The sequence below is a fragment of the Pinus tabuliformis genome, chromosome 2_1, assembly GCF_031772625.1.
Source record: "Pinus tabuliformis cultivar Carrire ecotype Pingquan chromosome 2_1, CPIR1, whole genome shotgun sequence".
NCBI lineage: Eukaryota > Viridiplantae > Streptophyta > Pinopsida > Pinales > Pinaceae > Pinus > Pinus tabuliformis.
Window position 1 is genome coordinate 948,481,451 of NC_142299.1, and position 6,000 is coordinate 948,487,450.

The following is a 6,000-nucleotide window of genomic DNA, read 5'->3' on the forward strand; positions in this document are numbered from 1 at the left end:
ACAAGGCAAGGGATAATAAATTTTAAATGCACCTAGTTTCCAAATTTTAAGATTCACAAACTAAGGAAAAATAAATATTTCTAAAAGTAGTTTTAGCTATTATGGAAGTGTAACAAAGGTGTAAGTCAAAATGAACATGTTTAAAGGAGCCATGACTATTGTAGTAAATCTATTGAAAATAAAAACTGAAGTCAACCTTTCTAAAAAGAGTTTCAATTGTTATGGCATGTCCAATAAAAATGAAAACCATTGTTTTGAGCACATGTGTGACTTGGAAAATCAAAACAAATCCAAAAAATGTGACTACTTATCAACTTTTTCGTTTTGTTTGCTACCTATGTTGCTTTGACTACTAATAACATCACAAAAAATGGATGGATTATCAATTCAGGTGTGCATTTTCACATGATTCATAATGTTTCTTTCTCGAAGAGTCTCAATATAAAACAAAATCATGTAAGAAAACTTATGTCATGAGGAGATTTTCCGTTTAGCTTGATTTGACAAAGTTTTGTCATTCCATATATGGTTCCCCCTGTCTTTACATTGTAAAATTGTATCTTTTTTTAACTCTGCACCAACATCAAAAACAGGTTCTTCATGAAGTGGCACGATAGACTTATTGCAATCTCCCAACATTAATGGTTTGTAAAGCTTCACACATTCTATCTTGAACACTAAATAAATTCTCATACGTGTTGGTAAATCTAACTCGAATGAGTTATATCCAATGTGCATGATGATAATACATAGGACATATTTGAGTGAATTGAGCTTTAGTTCTTTTAATGGAAGCACCCTTTCTAAAGACAAGGACAGGTTTCTGTCTCCTACATGAAATCAACGATTTTTGTAGTGTTGATCATTTTTAGTTAGGCTTATATTAACTCCTCTAATACGTGTTCTTGAACTTGATTGTGAACTTTATAAATATGGTTGATGAACCTTATCGCATAGCCATGTGCTACACCAAAGTAGTTGTCACCTTGAGCATGCAACTAATAATAAGTAGTGGATCTCTAGGTAAGAATAAAAGGCATATTAAATGGTAAAGTTACTATCACATTACGCACTATGAGATTATAGTTGTGCCTTCTTGTAGGATGTTAATATTCAACCTTTAGACATGGATGATTGAAATTTAGAAATAGTTGAATAATGTTGTGATGTCTTACGTTGAAGCATCCCAAAAACTTATATATTATACTTTGTTGTGCCCCCTAAAGAATACATGTAAAGATTTAGATTAGGTGGAATTTGTTTAGTATGATGTATTGTTTTAATAATCAAAACACTTGAAATCATAAATAAACTTTTGATTTGTCGTGTAGGTAAATCATGTTAATCAATATGAATGAGGTTCTTTGATATCACTTGACATAGCGGACCATAGAATCCTACACACAACTACTATGGGAACCTATTGTCCACCCACAAAGTGCATAACTATTTGTCTGCTAGTGTTAACAAAAAATAAAGACTAATAAATACAATGAGGAAATTGAGAAATTTACAAGAGACAAGATAAGAGACAATAGAATATTTTCATTCTTATTCTCATATGCATCAAATTGTTCATACAGTTAATGTATAGTCCTACTTTTCACGAAGACTTTGTACACATACCATTTGTTTCATCACGATATGCATATAGTTATTGCTCTTCTTTTCTATTCCAACCTCCTTTTTCTAGATTCACGGGCTCTTCTTCTTTTCCACTTCTAGCTTCTTTAGCTCTTTCCCCACTTTTTTCACTCTACTTCATCCCCTTTCTCTGTAACTTTCTCTTAAATGACGGTTGCAACAGTCACATTGGTTTTATTTCCTTAATTGTTTCCTAGTCCAGTCATCGTTCCTTCACACACTAAATAATCACAATGGTTTGACTTCCTAGCTATTAGTAATTATTTCCTTGTTCAGTTCCCTAGATAATCATTATTTTCTTGCACAAGTGGCCCGTCAATTCACCATGAAATCCCTTGAGAGATGTGGAATCACTGCAAGTCATGATCTATAGTATTGTGGCCAAGTCACAACATTATATCATTAGGGAAATTTCATAGCAATAATGAAGTCTTGACAGTGTAATAATAACAATGTCATAATAATGTAGCAACAAGGCAGTGCCACAACAACAATGAAGTTGTAGCACTGTAATATCAACGGTCTTGTAGCATTGTGATAATAAGGTGGTGTTGTAATAATGGTGAAGTCATGACACTGTAACATTAATGGTGTTACAACACACTAAGAGCAAGGCAATGTCGCAATAATGGTGAAATCACAACACTGTAAGAGCAACATTGTTGCACCAGCCTTACTTCATCCTCTAAGCTTCTAATCGAAATCAATCGATGTCGATTGATTTTAAGCCAAATACGCTCTCAGGTCATGTTATAAATGGGGTAGTATCTCGTAATATCTATTGAGGGTTTGCAGTTTTTTGTGTCCGTTTTTTACGGTTTTCAACACATAGTTCTACGACGCATGGTTTTCTAATTTCAATTAAGGAATTAATGTTGTAATCTAGCCGAGGTCAATGGAATAGGGTTTTAGATGCCATTGGATCCTACATATTATTTTACAAATGGTGAAGTTAAAATAATTAGAGTTAAAGGTGTGACTCTAAATGTTTGTAGGTTTTCCTAGTTAAGGGTTTCTAAGGTAAAATCTTTGAGTAGTCTATGTGATTGATATTATTAATTTTCTATTTATAAAGGAATAAATGTATGCATTGCTTTATTGTAAAGGTTTATACTTTACATTTGTGGCATGGAGAAATTTCCATTTAGCTTTATCTGATAAATTTTGTTCATTCTAGGTATTGTCTCCCCATATTTGCATTATAGAATTGCATCATTTTCTAACTTTGCACCAAAATCCAAAACAAGTTATTCAAGAAGTGAAATGGTAGACTTGTTGACATATCCCAACATAAATGGCTTGTGGTGCTTCGCACACTATTTATCAAACACTAAATAGGTTCCCATACATGTTGGTAAATCTAACTTGAAGGAGTTATATCTAATAGGCATTATGATCATGTATTTGACATCTTTGAGTGAATTGAACCTTTCGTTTTTCTCATGAAAGCATGTTTTCTAAAGACAAGCCTAGTCCTTCTCACTTATGTGAAGTTGATGATTTTTTTAATATTGATCATGTTTGGCTTTGTGCTTATATTAACTCTTCCAATACATGTTCTTGAACTTGACCGAGAACTTTATAAACGTGGTTGATGAAATTTGTTACATAGCTATGTGTTGTAACAAAGTGGTTGTTGTGTTGAGAATGTAACACAAAGTAAGTAGTGGATTTCTAAGAAAGAATCAAAGGCAAGTATCAAATGGTGAAGTTTCTATTGCATTATGCATTGTGACATTATAGTTGTACCCCACTTGTAGGATGGTAATATCCCAAGTATTTTGATGTCAGTGATTGGTATTTTGCAAAAGTTGAATAATTATGTGATTTACATATGCCTAATCATCCCAACTTATATATTAGATTGTGTAGTGCCCCCTTCAAACCACAAATTAGTAAAATTGTTACTTCATTCCATTATAATTTTGGCACACAAAGATTTTGCTTGAGTGGCACTTATTTATTATGAAAAAACATTTTAATAATTGAGACACTTGATGTTGGAATTAGAATTTTAATGTGGGTCATGTAGATATATCATGATAACCATCGAGGACAAGGTTTATTTTTAGTATAAAGGGGGCTTATTTCATATAGTTTTAAAATACCAATGGGTGATGTTCATATTCTTAAAATCAACAAGGAACTCAACAAATCAAAACCTAATGACTTTGATTATAATAAGGGGTATAATTGAAAATTCAATGATGAAGGTTCAAAATGTTGGAGCTAGAGATCAATATGTCGAGCTAGATGAGAATACATTGATTAATTTCATCTTGCAAGTTTATCAAATGAGTATGATATTTTACTTTGATTTTCTTTTCATGAAATACTTTACCAAATACTACAAAATAATGTATAGTGGAACAATTATGCAAATTACACAAATAACATCATTCTTGTTTTGTAAGTTTTACCTTCGATTTATGATGTTTTTATCTCTAAATCTATAATGTGCAATACCTTCTCTGAGACTAAAAAATATACATTGTTAAAATTTTGTGATTTTCTTGAAATTGAGTTAGACAACTTAAGACCTATGAATAATCTTATCTTTATTGAAAAAATTACGCGAGGCGAAGGATAAGAAATTTTAAATGCACCTAGTTTCCAAATTTAAGATTCACAACAAACCAAGGAGAAATGAGTATTTCTAAAAGGATTTGTAGCTATTATGGACGTGAAATAAAGTCAAAAGTCAAAATGAACATGTTTAAAGAGGTCATGACTATTGTAGTAAAGCCATTGAAAATCAAAATCGAAGTCAACCTTTTTAAGGAGAGTTGCAACTATTGTGGTGAGTCTAATAACAATGAAAATCGTTGTTTTGAGCACATGTGACTTGGAAAATCAAAATAAATCCAAAAAACATGACAAATTATCAAATCTTTATTTTTGTTTGCCACCTAAGTTACTTTGACTACTAATATATCACAAAAAATGGATAGATTATTAATCAAGATCTATCTATTTGCATGGTTCATGATGTTTCTTTCTTGAAGAGTCTCAATAGAAGGCAAAATCATGATAAGAAAACTTATGTCATGAGGATATTTTCCATTTAGCTTGATTTGACAAAGTTGTATCATTTCATATATGGTCCCCCATGTCTTTACATTGTAAAATTATATCCTTTTTTAACTTTGCACCAACATCAAAAACATGTTCTTCATGAAGTGGTATGATAGACTTATTATCATCTCCCAACATCAATGGTTTGTAAATATTCACACTTTCTATCTCGAACACTAAATAGATTCTCATACATGTTGGTAAATCTATCTCGAATGAGTTATATCCAATACACATGATGATCATGTATAAGAGATCTTTGAGTGAATTGAGCTTTGTATCGTACATGAAATTGGTGACTTTTGTAGTGTTGATCATGTTTAGCTTTAGGATTATATTAACTCCTCTAATGCTGGTTCTTGAACTTGATTGTGAACTTTATAAATGTGGACGATGAACCTTATCACATAGCCATGCGCTGCACCAAGGTAGTTGCCGCCTTTAACATGCAACTAATAATAAGCAGTGGATTCATAGGCAATACTAAAAGGCATATCAAATGGTAAAGTTATTATCACATTATGCACTGTGAGATTATAGTTGTGCCTACTTGTAGGATGTTAATATTATAAGCCTTTAGACATGGATGATTAAAATTTAGCAATAGTTGAATAGTGTTTTGATGTATTACGTTGAAACATCCCCAAAACTTATATATTATACTTTGTGGTGCCCCCTAAAAAGTAATATTGTTATTTTCATTCCATTATAATTTTTACATGCATAGATTTAGCTTAGGTGGGATTTGTTTATTACGATGTATTATTTTAATAATTAAAACACTTGACATTGGAAATAAATTTTTGATGTGTCATGTAGGTAAATCATTCTAATAATTAAGAATGAGGTTCATGTATTGAAGGTTCCAAATTTTGAAACTAGAGATCAATATGTTAAACTATACAAGAATACACCAATTAATTTCATCTTACAAGTCTTACCAAAAATATATAATATTTTTACCTTCATTACTAATTTTTCATGTAATACTTAACCTAATATTATGTAATATATACCAAAAAAGTTATACAAATTAGAAAACAAAAAACAACATTATTCTTGCTTTATAAGTTTTGCTTTAGATTTATGATGTTTTTAACTCTATGTTTGTCATGTGTAATATCTTCCTTAACATTGAAAAATATACACTATTGCTTTTTGTTGTTTTTCTTGTTATTAAGTGAACTTAAAACTTATAATAAGCTTATCTTTATTGAACATGCACACGTGGCAAAATTTAAGGATTTTTAGAAGCAAATGTTATTCAAAATTCAAAGATTC